We start from the raw sequence: 17,209 nt of genomic DNA, 5'->3' as shown, positions 1-17,209 counted from the left end.
AATGAGCTAGAGGAAGACAGCACACAGCAAAAAGCACGTGTAAATAGGACTGCCAACCTGAGCTACCTCCATGCCCAAAGGCTGTAATGTACGCAACATTAACAGAGAACTAAAATGAGACATGGATAGTAGGGAAAGGACGAGAGCCTAGCCATGAAAGTCAAGGGGTTAACTGGACCACACAAAGAAAGGACTGGCGAATGCGCACCAAAATGAAAGGGGAGCCAATTAAACTTATTCCACAGAAAACCTGTGCATGTTAGATAAAGAGGCACATGAAATACTTTTGAGCTTTAAAATGGTGCTTGCGAAAAACAATGATTCAGTACCTTTCCACCGTGGAGGTTGCCAAGTAGCAACCTTTCACTCTGCGACCGCAATGGCTATTTGGCATTATGGATTGTGCTCATTTTGATCCAGGGTTCTCATTAGGACAGGTATGTTGTTTTCTTCATGTTAATCAGGCATAACTATTTCAATCCTTCGGTGGTTTACAGTCCAAAATGTATTCAATCCAATTTTTTACCCACAAGTTCATTTGCTGATCTTTTTCAGGAAGGCACTGTCTTTTAAATTATCATTGAGCTATAAACTGCCTTAATCACACTCTACCCCATTTTTACCACACTGTCCAATAACATTATATGCACAAGCGGTCTCTCCTCTGTATCCACCTTCATGATTGAAATACCACTGCTATAGTAGAGCTTTTTGTTACATTCTTAACAGTCTATCTTTTTCATCTATACCATCTTCACTTTAACCACATAATACTCAATCTTTACAAGCCTGTTGTTCGTAATAGTCTTCATGTAGTATTATTGACCATGAATCCCTTTTTTGGAGCCCTACAAGTAATTATCCACCACTATATGAGTACTTTTCAATCCATAATGAACTGTTCCCTTTAAGACCTCTGTACACTTTTACTCTTTACCCAAACCTCAGCACCCACACTGAAACTCCAGAGGACCACTTTGATCAACGGTTCGCTCCGACCTGTGGTAAACAACCTACATGCTCATCATCATCCATGTATTTAAGGATCTGCTTTATCTAGTTACATAGTTTCTTCAACTCACTTTTGCATGATCACTGTAAGGTTTTTACTCCCACCAGCTGGTAAGTGAACAACCCACCTTTGCTGTTTTTCACCAAGTGAAAATCCCAGTGTGTATTCATCGGTTACGTGAGTAAAAAACACTTCCTATGTTAGAGCTTTTGTTGTACACGTAGTAAAAACACAAATGTGATAACAACTCTAGTATTTGCATTATTCACAATGTAATTTAAGCCTTGAAAAAAGTCCTAGGTCTGAGCACCAACACAGGTGAAACATGTTTGCTGCATAGTCCATCATAGTTATTGGAGCACATGAATGGGACTAAAGAAGCACCACTTGCTTCTGCATTTTGCTCATTCGATCTTACCAGCTTTTGATTTATTGTGTATTGTATCCTATGTAGCCTCATGTAATTTATTTTGTGCTGTCAATTCCAATATTCGGAATCAAGAAAAGTGGCCTTATGTTAACAGAACGGGCCAACCCTCCAAATGCTTTGAACTCTATTATATAACACACACAGCAGTCAACTAGGAAACCATCAGCCACATGTCAGAACTAGCCTTAGAAAATTCAGTTCAGAGAACCAAAGGGATACCATAGCCACCTAAAAAAAAAGAATCTGGGCAAAATTAACCGGATTTTTTTCAACAGCAGCCAACAGCGAAACTAACCAAGCCCTGATGAAGGAACAGTTTCAATAATTTCTAGCAGAGTGCAAACAAGACTTTGAAAAACCCTGACAACAGTCTTGGCGCCCTTTAAACGAACTTAATCAAAGACATTTCTGTACTAAGATCAGTTTCTTAACTGTCTTGAAGCCACAGAGGGACAGCTAATTGTGAACACAGCTTACAACCGTGGCACATCTAGATTTGCAGACAAGAATGTTTCTTTACAAAAGTAAAGAATTGTACAACTGCTCTACATGAGACACAAATGTAGAACCTTAAGGAAGAAATGGAAGCTGAAGATGTGTACACGTGTCTTAAGAAGATCTTCAGTGGCATTTTGCAAGAAGGGCCTGAATTTCACACCAGCATTGTTAGAAAGGAAATAGTGGGTAGATGGTCCAAGGACTGTGTGTGATAACGTGGCAAAATTTCTGGCTACTATCTCAAGGAAAGAATAATTCAAGAAACTAGCTAGAGTAATATTTTTCAATACTGCAGTAGCTTCAGAGTAGAAGAGAACTTCGGTTGGTGACACAAGAACTACTACATAAACAAAAAGTCTTCGACAACCTCTAAATCCTCTGGTCTACAATTTCACTGTTAAGGAAGAAGAGGCTTGGCTATTAGTGGTATAGCCAGTGCAGTGGCATCAGAGCCCAAGGGGTTTGGAGAACCCACCTGCCTTGCTTTAGCTACACTTTGCTTAATGGCCTCCAAAGAACTGGCAGCAGTAGAGGAGGAACAATGACCCCAAGAGTTGTTAGTGCGCCTTTACCAGGTTGAAACACATGTCTTCTGATTGGCTGATGGCAGCACAGGCTCTGGATGCACATAGGGCTTAGTAAGTCATGCAGCATTTTAGTCATGGCCATGTCGCTTCACTGTGTTCCAGTTCTTCCTGGTTGGTAGTGTTAGAGCGGAGTTTCATAATAAAGAACTTTAAAATTTCTGCTTACTACTGGACCCTGGGCAATGAATCTTTGTGGCAAGTAAGCAGGGAAAAGTTGAAATCAAAACATTAACAGTCCTCAATCATTTTCAATCACATTTCTTTGTTGAAGTCAATAATGAGAGTTGGAAGAAAGTTTAATAGTTTTATTATCAATATTTGTTTCTCTTCTTTATTGACAGAAGCAAATTTTACACTCATAGATCAATAAAATCAATGTTGAACAGAACAAAGCATAAAGCGCGTTCCATTCAATTAATTCCCCTAGTCTGATTTAAAGGATGGTTTGTGAAAGGTAAAGAATCACCAATTATTTAGAAGACCCCCATTAAGAGTTTGTAAATCAAAGATGTGAAAGTGCCAAAAAAACTCAGTAGACTTTCAAAGAAAAATAAGTTTCAACCAAAGAGCCTCAGAATGAATCTAAGTGTAAAAGTTTAAAGAGTCACCAAGTGAATCTGAGAAGTATCTCAGAGACTGTCTGTGAGAAGTCAGAAAACCCTCAAAGAGAAAGTGTCAGAATGGGCTTTCACTAATCTAGGAACACACCTTTTATAATAATTCAATATCGAAACTTGTAACGTCTTTCTTCGTCTCCGCCACTGGTTTAACCAATCAGGTTTTGATGTCTTCAGGGGAACACGTCAGTTTCCGTCAACTAATCTACTGGATGCTGGTCCACACCATTGTAAAGAACAGAAGAAAATAAAGTTCATGGTTAGTGTGCATATTTGCACATCACAGTTCCTTTCCTATACAACTTTGTCCATCCAACTTATAAAGAAACAGATTTTGTGATTTGAAACTAAACATTTTATTCATTCAATGAACTTATGAACATGTGAAGATTAGAAGAATTTGCTTTACTACATGGACCACTGTCAACTGTTTCAAGGAAAGTTTAACAGTTATTCATAATACGTTGCTGACTTAGGTCACTAACGACAATCAAGTACAATATGTGCTCGACGGTGCATTCTTCAACTAAAGTCTACAGCTCTTGCCTGTACATAGTACCAGCATTGTCCAAGTAGCACCCATGCTTTGAAGCTGAGTGCCAGGCCTAGGCGATGTAACAGCTTCAACTCAGTAGGCTGCCCCCTGAGCCAAATCATCTCTGTGACTGACCAAGCTAGGGGCTGGCACAGGCATATTTTAGACCAGGCTCTTGTGAGCTTCCCTCTAAACCCCCTGCATGATCTGCCACTACTCCCAGTTACAGCCACTTAAACCTTTGCTAAGTAATGCATCTTAAAAAACGTTTCTTGCCCAGCCTTCCTCTACATGGCAGGTTCACTGGTGGTGGTAAATCTGGATGTGTCTCATCTTAATAATCTACAAATGTGACACAATGACTACCACTAAGGGCCTGATTTAGATGTCGGCGGATGGGTTACTCCGTCACAGTGGTTGTGGCTAGCCCATCCTCCAAAATATAAATCGCATAGGATATAATGGGATTTATATTTCGGCGGACGGGCTATCTACTGCCGTTTGGATGGAGAAACCCACCTGCCAACTACCAAATCAGATCCTTAATCTCCTCTTGTTTTCTTTCCCTGTTTCAGTGAGTCGTGGAGCTGGTGAGGGGCACAAGTAGTTCAGTTTCCTACAATCTGATGCCTTTGGGCTGACAGTATTTTCTAAGGCAGAGATGCAGATCCCTCCCGTGTCACGTTTCTGTAGTTTTCATTCCAGCTATATGTTGCTCTTCAGTGACTTGATGGTGTCTGGAACCTTCAGCCAGTTGGTGGAGGATTGTGGTGGGACTGTGTCATGGTCACTGGAGTCGGCACCGGGCACTCTGCTTAGTGTGGGGCTTTAAGAGGCAGATGTCCTTGCCTCAAAACGTTAGTCTTTCCTTTTGATGTTGCATTGCCTTTCTGTTAACTGATTTAGATTGTTGCTTTGAGGAGCTGGGCTGGAAAGGGATACTGACAAGAGACTTGATGTGGCAGGTAGGCCCCAGACAGAGCCCTCTTATTGCCCACTTCTGCACACCAGAAGCACGGAGGCAGTAGGGCAACGAGTCTAGGACTACTGGGCACAGAAATTAAACAATTGCAAACACTGTGGTCATGTGTTACTGGGGTTTAATTTGTCTTAAACATGGGTCATAAACAAACTGTTGATTTAATGCTCTGCTGAATACCAAATGAAACACACCTACCTCTGTGGGCCAGGGCTGCCATGTTGCCCCTATGTCATGTGCGCCAACTTCAGCCATTATTGGCATTTAACGAAACAACAAGCTGCATGCTGGAATTTATTATTTAGCTTTTAAGGTCAAACCAGCAGGCAAAGATCTCACAAATGATGTGGATTCACTTGTCAACTTGCGAAATACACTGTCGCTGTCATGCCTGCTGTATAATTTGGTAACTGCATACAAATAGGATTCCAAAGCTTATGGCTATAATGCAGTGATTTTCTTGTTCTTCCTGACAACTCTACTTCACATGCTGACATTTGGACCCAAATGCCTAAGGCACAAAACACACGCCTGGGCATTCTACATATACAGCTCTGCAAACATAAAAATCAGGGCAGGAGGGGTATAAAGGTAAAAATATGTAATTATATGGCCAATGAATGTCCCAGTTTTGCGTGCTCTGTCAAGATGCTGTTTTAAGTGTATTAAAACTGGGAGCAGTAGGATGTAGGAGTGGGGAGAGCACAGGTGTACAAAATGGTTGTGTCACATGGATTGCAATAAACTGCACTAACTATACAGGGTAGATGGCTGTAATGTATTGAAATTGAAATTTCATTTATTTAGTGCCTACTAACTCTGTTGAGGTGCTGAAGAGATTTATGGTGAGGAGGGTTCTCCCAGGAGCCCAACCTTAATAGTCAATCAATTAGTTTTAGGGATTAGTCTTGTGCCCTCAACACTCATTGACAATTAATGACTTCAGTGTGACCATTTGAGTGGGCTATGAGTGGGCTATGTGAAAAGCAAATGGTGGATGGAATGACTTGATTTTGTAAGGATGCAGGTATATGGTTCACTCAAAAGAAAGAGGGATCAAGATAGGCATGCAATTTAGAGCAGTCTATATATACAAGAGGCATTCACAAGGCAAAAGGGAAGGGGAGGAGCATTCAAAATAAGAATGGGAGGGAAAGAATGAAAGTTTAAGTCAAGGTCAATTTTCCATGCAGTGTTTTAGGAATTTAGCTGGGGATATTTGCAGTAAGATACAAACTGTGGTGTGATCTCAGAAGGCCTCTCTGCCAACCAGCACACAAACTAACACAGTCTAACATGCTATATGTTCCACAGATCTCATGACTACTGACAACAGCATTTATAAGGATTGTCCATCCACTAGCTTAATACATTAACTTACAACAAACACTTTGTACACACTTATGGCCTGATCTAGAAATCAGTGGACGGGTTACTCCGTCGCAATGGTGACAGATATCCCATCCACCGAAATCACTGGGTATAATGGGATGTAGATTACGGTGAATGAGATATCCATTACCGTTCTAAATCAGGCCCTTAATGTTTGTTAAAGCTTTATCAGTACAGTACTCAGCAGGGGCATGAATCCTCCAAGTTGCCTGAATCAGATTTGGGACAGAGACACTTAAGATTATAGATACATCTCTAAGACAAACATACAATCCCCTGAGCGATCCCACAGGGATTTAAATTGCAACCTGAAGAATATACAGTGTTCATCTCACTGAGCTATCAACGCTTCTTATCACATTAATGTGACATCATTACAAAGTACAGGTCAAGTCCTGCGTCTGCCCCACTTCTGGTATACCAGTGTATAGGTGCTTTGTAAGAGCTATGTGGATGTCCCAGTGCTCCGACATTGGTGTAAGAGAGAGTCAATAAAGATGTATTTTAAGGTAAGCCAGACCTGAGCTAGCACTTAAGTGAAGCCCCATGAATGTTTCAGATGTGTGATATCTTTGCATTTTTCACGGCTAAATAGAAGGACATCCTGCAAGCTCTGCTGATATTGCAGTGCTTAGTTAGCCGAACATGTTAGAGGTCCCAATAAATGTACAATATAAGACTTCTGAGAGTCTCAATCCTGGAATGTCGGTGCATGGTTGAAAACAATACAGAGGGGCTCTGTGAATCTGCAATTAAATAACTGACTATCTTAGTCTTAAACTTACTTAAATTATGGATTATAGTTTTGTGAATTAATGTTACCAAAAATGATGTTTATATTTACAAATACTGGACGCACTTACCTCTTCCACACCTTGTCTCTCCTTCCTTCCGCCATCCCCTGTGACCCCCATCGTTTGGACAGGTTTAGCACAGTGTGGTTTGGCCTCTACAATACTACGCTATTTCCAATTCAGGTGAATGACAAAAATATCAAATAAAAAATACCCTGCAACATAAATATTGTGTCAAAAATGTTATCAATGCAAACCCATCAAGTAGGAAAATACAGAAAGCAAGAATATCATTTTGATTATTATAATATTGTTTGTAAAAAATGTATAGGATATTGTTTGATGCAATGTAGTTGTATTAAATATCATTCTTAATAAATGTACTATATGTTATTTATAATGTTAATTTTAGGTGCTATTATTAATGTATCGGTTTTAAAATTTTATAAGCATAGTTAGTAACTTTAATTGTGTAATTAATTTTTTTTTTACATTTCATTAGTAATTTATAATTCAGTAGCTGGTTATTGGGATTCTAGGGGAATAGTGTAGGGAGTTAAAGTATTTTTTATTTTAATGTTTTACTTGCAAATTATTGGGTTGTAGGGAGATGGAAAGTTATACATTATATTCAAATTATTTACTAATGAAATACATTAAATTTGTAAAAGTTTTTTAGCTTTTTTTAGTTTTTTAAATTAACTGGTAATTTAGTGTATTTAATAATAACATTTGTAAAAAAAACAATATCTTTAATATTGTTTTTCATTGTATTTGTTTCATTTAATAAATATTGTGATGTAATTATTGTTTTTTTAAATATTGTTTGGTGGTGGTGTGTTAATGGATGCTAAGTAGTTCTTGTTTTCTTATGTTTGTCCTGGACTGACAACATAGAGTTGTGGGGAAAATGAACACATCAGGACGAAGTGGGAGTTGGTTAGGGAGGGGTGAGTACAGTTGCTAAGGAATTACACATAATTCATCCCTATCCTACAAGAATGGGCAATCTGTCTCCAGAGACACCTCCTATTAGCGAGGGCATCCACAAAGATAAAGTACCTGGATAAATCTCTAAATCTCTAGCAAATAAACTGGAGGGCTGGTGCTCAGCCACCTGGCTGGCTCTATGCCACCAAATAATAGAGGAACAGTGGCTCTGGTGTTCCATATTTATGTTTTGGCTAGCCATTGTGAATCTGCAATCTGCAATTGTTAGACCTGACAGCTTTAGGGTGGTCACCCCTAACATTTTGCCTGCCTCCGTCCACTTTTGAAATACGTTTTTTGCTGGTTTTTAGACTCTGCGCACTTTACCACTGCTAACCAGTGCTAAAGGGCATATGCTCTCTCCCTTTAAACATGGTAACATTGGATCACACCCAATTGGGCTATTTAATTTATTTATAATTCCCTAGTAGAATGCACTATATGTGCCCATGGCCTGTAGATTAAAAGTTACTAGTGGGCCTGAAGCACTGATTGTGCCACCCACTTCAGTAGCCCCTTAACCTTGTCTCAGGCCTGCCATTGCAAGGCCTGTGTGTGCAGTTTCACAGCAATTCGACTTGGCATTTAAAAGTACTTGCCAAGCCTAAAACTCCCCATTTTCTACATATAAGTCACCCCTAAGGTGTGCCCTAGGTAACCCCTAGGGCAGCGTGCTGTGTGGGTAAAAGGCAGGACATGTACCTGTGTGGTTTACATGTCCTGGTAGTGTAAAACTCCTAAATTCGTTTTGACACTACTGTGAGGCCTGCTGCCTTCATAGGCTAACATTGGGGCTGCCCTCAGACATTGTTTGAGTGGTAGCTGCTGATCTGAAAGGAGTAGGAAGGTCATATGTAGCATGGCCAGAATGTTAATACAAAATCCTGCTGACTGGTGACGTTGGATTTAATATTACTATTTTAGAAATGCCACTTTTAGAAAGTGAGCATTTATCTGCACTTAAATCTTTCTGTGCCTTACAATCCACATCTGGCATTCACTCAGACACACCCCAAACAAAGGATACTCAGCCTCACTTGCATACATTTGCATTATGAATGGGTCTTCCTGGGCTGGGAGGGTGGAGGGCCTCCTCTCACACAAAGGACGGCCACACACCCTACGGAGACCGTGGCAGACAGGATTGAACTGAAAGGGGACCTGGTGCACTTCTAAGCCACTCTGTGAAGTCGCCTCACTTCAAAGGCACATTTGGGTATAAAAACAGGGCCTCTGCCCTACCACCTCAGACACTTCCTGGAGAAGAAACCAGAACCTGCACCCTGACAAGAAGAACTGCCTGGCAGCCTAAAGGAATCACCTGACTGCTTTCTGAGGAGGACTGCTGCCTTGTTGTTGCCCTGCTGTCTTGCTGCTTTCTTGCCTGTTCCCTGAAGTCTCAGGACTCTCTCCTGCAGCTGAAATCCCCGTGCGGCGAAAATTTGACGCACCGCCTGCCAAGAACGACGCACAGCCTGCTTGCGGTGAAAAATTCACTGCCCGCCGAGTCCGGAACGACGCAGCGCGACTTCGCAACAGAAGATCGACGCAGCACCAGCAACGCAACCGAAACTTCAACGCACAGCCCTCCTGGATCGACGCAAGCAGACTCAGAACGAACCCGCCCGACTTCCTGAGAGGAATTGACGCAGCGCCTGCCATGCGGAAGAAAATTCCACGCATTGCCTACCGGAATTGACGCAGCCGCTGTGACTTCCCTCCGCAAGCTCAGTATTCCATGCACCGTCCCCGGGGCGTCTGAAAACCCCGCAAACCGAAGAGGATCCAAGTTCGCGCACACAGAATCGATGCAGGATCTTCCCCGTGTGGAAAATAATGACGCAGGCCCATGTGCGAAGGGGTGAAACTGACGCGCACTCACCGTTTTTCACGCATCTCCTCCTCTGCGGTCCATTGCAAGGATTTTTCAACAGAGACCGGGCACTTTGCCCTGCAAGAAAGACTTGTTGTTTCTAGGAGAACTTAAGACACTTTTTATTGCTTTTACAGTAATCTTTTAACTCTAAAGACACTTGATATCACTTTCAGGGATATCCCTACATTTGCTATTTCATCTTTAATCGTTTTGAGCTGCATTTATTCAGATAAATATTTTATATTTTTCTAAACACTGTGTGGTGTTATATTGTGGTATTGTATGATTTATTGCACAAATACTTTACACATTTCCTTCTAAGTTAAGCCTGACTGCTCAGTGCCAAGCTACCAGAGGGTGGGCACAGAATAATTTGGATTGTGTGTGACTTACCCTGACTAGAGTGAGGGTCCTTGCTTGGACAGGGGGTAACCTGACTGCCAACCAAAGACCCAATTTCTAACAGCAATTATATAACTGGCTAACTTAGTCTTACAATTCCTTATGTTGTGGATTATGGTTTTGTATATTAATGTTACCAAAAATAATGTTTACATTTATGAATACTGGGCACACCTACCTCTTCCATACCTTGAGTCTTCTTCCCTCCACCATCCCTTGTTATCCCATTAGTTAAACAAATTAAGCACAGTGTGTTTTGGGCCTCTACCATGTTATGCTATTTCAAATTTAGGTGAATGACAAAAATATAAATTAAAAATATCCTATGACATAAGTATGACATAACGTCATCCTATGACATAAGTATCCGATGACACAAGTATTGTGTCAAAAATAAAATCAATACAAACCCATCGAGTAACAAAATACCAAAATTATGAGTACCATTTTATGAATATATAGCAAACACACTAAGTAACATAATACAGAAATTAAGAATATCATTTTTATGAATATAATATTGTTTCCGAATTTTTTTTATATAATATTGTTTACTTTAATATAGTTTATTAAATATCATTTTTTTAACTAATTAAAAAGCAATCTGGCAGGCTCTATACCACAAAAAATTAGAGAAGCAGCGGCTCTGGTGTTCCATAATTATGTCCTGGCTGGCAGAACCCATGCCTTGAAGATGAACCTCCTTGTCTGAGTACTATGGTTGTTTCAAACCCGACCAGTGGCCATAACAAAATATAAATTAATAGATTTCAAAAGTAAAATGCTAAACTATGTTAGGGCTGGGGGCAAAGCACAAATAAGTATGAACATATTGCTGATTCCCACAGAGAAAGGAGGTTTGATCTGCCAAGATAGTCCAAAGTGCTACCAAGCTGCCAACCTTCAGATAACTGAAGAGTGGACAGTAAGACAACTGGAAATGAGACGTCTGTTCATGGACCAGGCTGTGATGTGGAGGTCACTGTGGGATCTAGTCTGGCTGAAAAAGGGGCACAGGCCACAAAAACATAGCTATCTACTCTACCCTGTAATTCTGGGATTGGAAAGCCACACACAGATATTTTAACACCTTTCCATCCCCCAACACATTGAGCCACAATAAGATACGGTTGTCCTCTGCTCAGAATGAGGATATTTATGCAAGGTGGAAACTGGAGAGTATAGAAAACTATCTCACCTTTTTACATTAGAGCATGCCCCATTGGTGGCTAAACCCGGCAAATAAATTATCTGCCAGTAGACCACTAACAAGGTTTGAATCTTTCATTGATGTTACAACTACAAGAAGGGGCTAGTCTCAGAAATATATAAAGCCTAAACATTGAATCCATGGTGGAATAATGGTGCAATAATGACAGATAGAGCAATACACAAACTAGACTACTGGAAAGGAGGTTTGGTGTAATTTACGGAAAGACGTTCCTCTTGTCTTCAGAAGCATCCCATGTAAAAAGTTTCCCAACCACACCAAATTAATGCTGGAGGGGCTTAGAAGGGGGTGCTTCATTTCTGCACATCTAATGGGAGTGTCCCATGCATACATACATACTGGAAAGAAGTTCTGAAACACATCACAGGGGTTTTAAGATTTCCTATCCCAGACGCCAGGAACGTCATCCTGTTGAGTGTGGGACAGCTCAAGCTTGAGGTTTTAAATACAGCTAACTGGTAGATGCTGTCTGTCGGTAAAATTCTGATTGCTATCTTTTGGAAAAGATGCTCTGCACGTTCCACAATGTTTTCACAAACTTTGTCACACAACTTGTTAGGTTCGGGATGATGCTCTAGAGAGCCCAGGTACCACCAGTGAACTATTGTATGGGTCTGGAAAATGTAATTTTTCATCCTGTGTGTTTGTGGGAATTACAGTGATTTGTTTAAGGTGGATCAAGATATGAAGGCCTCTGTATCTCTTGTTTTCTAGAGGGAGACTCGAGGGCTTCCTCAGAGTCGGAATGCAATGCCAAGGTAGTGCTATATTCGAAGGGGAGTTGAGGAGGGGGTGGACGTTTCATTTGTTTTCTTTCTCTTGATATCAAAAGGTTAAGTGAACTAGAGATGCATGAATAAAAATGTATTTTTCAAAAAGCCACAGTCCTATTTCCTTTGATTAGATCCCAACGTCACTTCTTGTAATATCTTGTAATGTCATGACCATGCCTAAAGTCACATGTTGTAATTTCTGATGAAGTCATCATTATGTTAATTATGAAGTACTGAAACCTGAAAAATCCTAAATCTTTTTGCAGCAAAATGTTGACATGCAAGTCAGCTTAAGTCTAATTTTGGAAAGACAAATGCTGTCAGTGTAGCATTGTCAATTCTCATACGTGTCCTCTGGCTGCTGAAGTTGGAAGTCGAGGGGTAAGGAAACCAGCTCTTCACTGACCGTTGAAAAATGCAGATCACATTTAAAAAAACTACAAAGCCCATTCCGCAATTGCAAAGCTTAATACTCAAGGTTCCTGTAACTTTAACTAAAGATAAGTTAGCTGCAACTGAAAGTATTTGTCAGGGTTTACAGAAGAAGAAACACCAGCAAGTCAGGTACACCACATCTATCACTTCGTCTACATGGCTTCAGTTATTCTGAGGAATGTCTAACCAATTTCAGGGTACGGTGTTCCAAAGAATGAGTAATCGTCTCTGAAAACCTGCACCATGAACTTTAACTCAATTAACACTCTGGTGTTGGACGTCCCTCACATTTTGATTTGTCTGAATCCATGAACCTTGCAACCGATGGTACCTCTGTATTAATGAATTTGACATATTCATTGTTGCCTTGGCTTCAAATATGGTGAAGTCAAGAAGGGACTCTTAATGCACAGCATGTGCCCCAGCACCAAAGACATTATTTTTGAGTTTTTCGAAAATGATGCTGACACACATAACACACTGGAAGACATACTTCATGCCCCAAAATAATATTCATTGTGATTTCTCCAAATTCCGCACCAAATTCAGGGTGAGACCACTGATTCCCTTGTCATGCAGCTCAGCATATACATAAATGAATACGTTTTATAAATACATCTTTAAAGAGAGACTCCAGTTCCAGACCACTGAGTGATGCAAACCGTCCCTTGAAGCAACATATACAAAAGCTACAGAAGCTGGAAGGCACCCATGGCACCAGTGGCTCACACAGTACGTTTTGAGCCTGAAATAATATATGGATCCAAGAACACCACAACTCCCATGTTGCCAAAAAACGGCTCCCTGCCCCCCAGCATGGTACCACGCTGGCAGAGGGAGTCAGCAGCTTCCTTCTCCTGTGGGTAGGGTGCTCTGGTGTACGTCCCGTTCCCCCAGTCACAGGAAGTGGGAGGAAACACTGCATTGTGGTGGTGCGCAATAGCATTTTCTTCTCTTTACTTTGGGGTCCCAGGATCCCTTATAACCTGCATCATCCCCAGAGAGATGGGTGCCATCTGGAGCTTTTACTACCTAGTGGAGGGAGCCTTTTGCACACACCCTCCCCAAACCACAGTAATGTGGGCAGGTACGTGTCAGAGTCCCACCATCCTCTTTCTTTTGGGCTCCAAAGATGGGGTCCCGGGATTCACTTACTACCCATGCCGATCCCCAAGGATATGAGGGGCCCCAAGGTCTTTTACCATCTCGTGGAGAGAACCCTAGACACGCCCCCTCCCCAAATGTATTAAAATGAAAACTAAAATGCGCTGATCCCATGGGCCCTGCCCATCCTGGGGGGAATAAGAACTGAAAAGGGTGACCATGTCCTTTTTAATTTATTTATTTTTTAATTTCCCCACGGTAGTGCAAGTATTTTTAGTTTTTTTGGACTGGGGTGGGATTCCCTCAGATTGCCCCAGCAGACAAGGCCTACGGGGGTCAGAGTATTCCTACCATGCCCCCCCCATATGTTATGTTTTTTTTCCAGCAAACTAGAACTAAGTCCTAAAATGGCTGCAAACGTCTTTTTTTATGAAAGGCAGCCAATCAGATCTTATCTTAGATCCTCCAGTCCGTGGTACTACCACTGCATTATATATCTATAATTTTTTAACCTTAAGATCTCAAAACCTACAGTACGATTTACACTAAATCACAAATAGCACACTCTCTAAGTAAAAATCTAGCTTTCTGCTAAATCTGGTGTAATTCCGTTCAGCTGTCATGGCTGCAGCGCTGTTCAAAATTCCTATAGGAAATAGCAAAGGGAAAACACGCTTTGTACCCCCCTTGTTCTTGGGCTTTGCTTGACAGATCACCCTGAAACTTTCCAGGAAGGAGGTGATGTGGATGAGCTTTTATTCTGGAAAGTGTTGTGAAGATTCAACAAACTGCACCAGAGTTATTAGCGAACCAAAAAAATAAATTTCCTAGCGAAACCAGGTACTAAATTTACCTATACAGTAGTGACTGCCACTGTCATATATATATATGTGTGTGTGTGTGTGTGTGTGTAAGTATATTATATGTGTGCGTGCGTGTGTGTGTGGTGTGTGTGTATGCATTGGCAGTTGCCATTGTGTAGTTATAGTTTGGCTAGAGTTTCCACAGAAAGAGCATTTCTTGTTTTGCCAATAACTTTAGCACTACTTGATGAATCTTCAAGAGTTTTATGTGATACGTCATGTTGAGGGTGAGAAAAAGAAGGGATCCCTAAACTTGTTTTTGCCATCTATTTTACTATAATAATTTTAGACAACAATACAGAAAAAAACAGCTGAACAGAATAACACCTTCATTGCCAGAAAGCTAGATCTTGGCTCAGAAAGCATGCGTTTTGCGTTATGGTGTAAATCTGCTCAGCAGTTTTTGAGAAAGTAAGGTTCAAAAGTTAAATATCTAGATTGCTGAACCTGCATACCACACATTAAAAACATAGGGTGTTCTGAATGGCCAGGAGTGCCTGCCCCCCCCCCCCCCCATTTCAGTCCCACGGTACTGAGTCCCTTGCCCCCCACCATCGGCCATTTCAGTCCCACGGTACTGAGGTATCCGGTTGGCTGCAACATCACCAGAAATGCTGCAGCAGCCATTTCAGTACTTGGTCCTGATGTCTTTTTAGAAAGATACTGAATGGGGCAGGGTAGTGTTACCCTGAGCCACTGGTCCTTGTGAGGGAGCCCCAGAGGGACCCTCCCAGTGGTCAAAATTAACAAGCATTTGCAATGCAATAGGTCTCTCATTTTTTCGAATTAGAGCTATTGGTGTTGTAAATGCATAAGTGGACCTTTCTTGACATATAAATTGGTCAACTCTGCTGCATAATTATGTCCTTTTGCCATACAAAGTTAGTGGCCCTTTATATAACTAAAGCATTTCAATTTACCTTTTTCCTCTATCTGAAGTACAAATTGAAAATGTTGCTAATATTTATTCTATTGTTTTATATTATTATTTTGGAGTCTCTCTTACTATAGTCAGGGGACCCAGAGATGATATATACATAAATAGCACGATGTGAGATGAGTTATGGGAGAACATATTTTGTAAAGGAATGCCCTGTAAAGCCTTATGGCAATACTCATGCAGTGGGCAGCCCAAGTTGAGGATGAAGAGTGAAAGTTAGCTCCTGACAAGCCTAAATCACCAGGGAGAAGGGAGTATAAGCCTCCAGCTACTGGGGAAGCTCAGAGACAAGTGATTGCAGCTCCTTAAAGGCAAGTATTACAGTGCTCATTGTTTTTCCCTGTAGCGCCTACATTACACTCTCCCAAGTACTCAGTATACCACCTAGTTAGTTACAATGGCTAGCCGTGCCCAGGACTTAAATTTAGATGCAAACTTTTATAAAAGCCATTTTTGTTTGTCCTGTTTTGAAATACCATACATATCAAGCAAATACATATATGTAAACTTATTGCAACTAAAATTGTATATACTGTTCAGCTATAGATGAAGTCCGTTTCTAGGCACTATAGTTCCTCATGCTCCCAGCCACTGGACAGTAAATACATTACAGAAGAAGAACTCTCATCAGCTCCCCTGAAACCTTCTACAAAGCAATTATTTTTAAGCATCCAATTAAAGTTTTGTTCTGTTGGGAGTGAGACTCAGGTAGTCTTTTATATAACTGTAAGCTCCAAGTATCAATGTCTCCGCTGCTCTGTAAAGGGGAGTATCTGCTGGAAGTTATAGAGCAGCATGTGTAACAGTCAATAATGTATTTGCCTTATAGCAGGATAAAAGATGAACTCTGTTTTTAAATGTTAAACCTTAGTCTTCGAAAGCTTGCATGATTTTTTCTAATTTATTTATTTACGTCAAAATTTGATCCAAAGCTAAACATAACATATTATGCCATTAATAAATTAAACAGAAAGCCACACAGCATTTCTACTGCCAATTAAACACATTTAGCACTATAAAGATACCTAAAAGTAAAGCTCAAGTTTTATCCTGCTAAAAAGCTGATAACTCATAAAACGTGAAAATCAAGGTTGAAATGCTTAATGCTTTTTAAATGTTAAAGTCGCATTTGAGTGCATCTAATGTTTGTTCTTTTTAGGGAAACTCCTAACATTTATTTGCTTTATAGCAGCATAAATGTTAGATTATGTTTTTACGGCATATTGTCTTTTAGTTACATTTGTAACAAATGGTGCCGTAAATAAATACATTAAATTAAATAGCCACACGACCTACCTAATGGCAGTAGCCCACAATGAACCTCATATAAACATACCTATAAATACAACCTAACTTTCTTCCTGCTACAAAGCAGATAAATGTTAATATTTACTTAGAACAAAAGCTATTGAAACACACAAAGACAAGGCCAATGTTTAAAAAACAATGAAAACCCCAACATCGCATTTAAAAGTGAATAATTTATCTGAGTGTATTTTTAAGTTTGAAATGAACCACAGAGCAACACCAAATAACAAACACGAAGTCTGGAGTGGTGTGAAATAGTTAAATAGTCTGTCAACGTGTTACAGAGGCAGACCCCTAAAGTCGAACAAAGAGAGAATTACACAGCCATAAAGATTTGTATCTTTCTTAGATCCAGCATCTGTGAATGTTTTCTTTCAGAAAGACTGTGAGTGATATGGCTGAAGGCATGGATGCTGAGCTTCACACAGACACGTAAAAGCCCA

General features: G+C 40.5%; 1 protein-coding gene across 3 annotated transcripts in view; it reads right to left on the bottom strand.

The window, feature by feature from the left end:
• PIR (pirin) overlaps window positions 1-17,209 on the bottom strand; it is a 586,627-nt gene that overhangs the window by 538,546 nt on the left and 30,872 nt on the right. The window contains exon 2 of one of the 3 annotated variants that reach the window (XM_069204948.1): window positions 3,236-3,359. The exons of the other annotated variants lie outside the window; for them this stretch is intronic. The gene's annotated coding sequence lies outside the window, so the exon portion shown is untranslated. The remainder of the gene's footprint in view (window positions 1-3,235; window positions 3,360-17,209) is intronic. 3 annotated transcript variants of the gene reach the window in all.

This window comes from Pleurodeles waltl, chromosome 8, assembly GCF_031143425.1.
Source record: "Pleurodeles waltl isolate 20211129_DDA chromosome 8, aPleWal1.hap1.20221129, whole genome shotgun sequence".
Classification (NCBI taxonomy): Eukaryota; Metazoa; Chordata; class Amphibia; order Caudata; family Salamandridae; genus Pleurodeles; species Pleurodeles waltl.
Note: the sequence above shows the minus strand (reverse complement) of the source record. Positions and strands in the feature narration are given on the sequence as shown.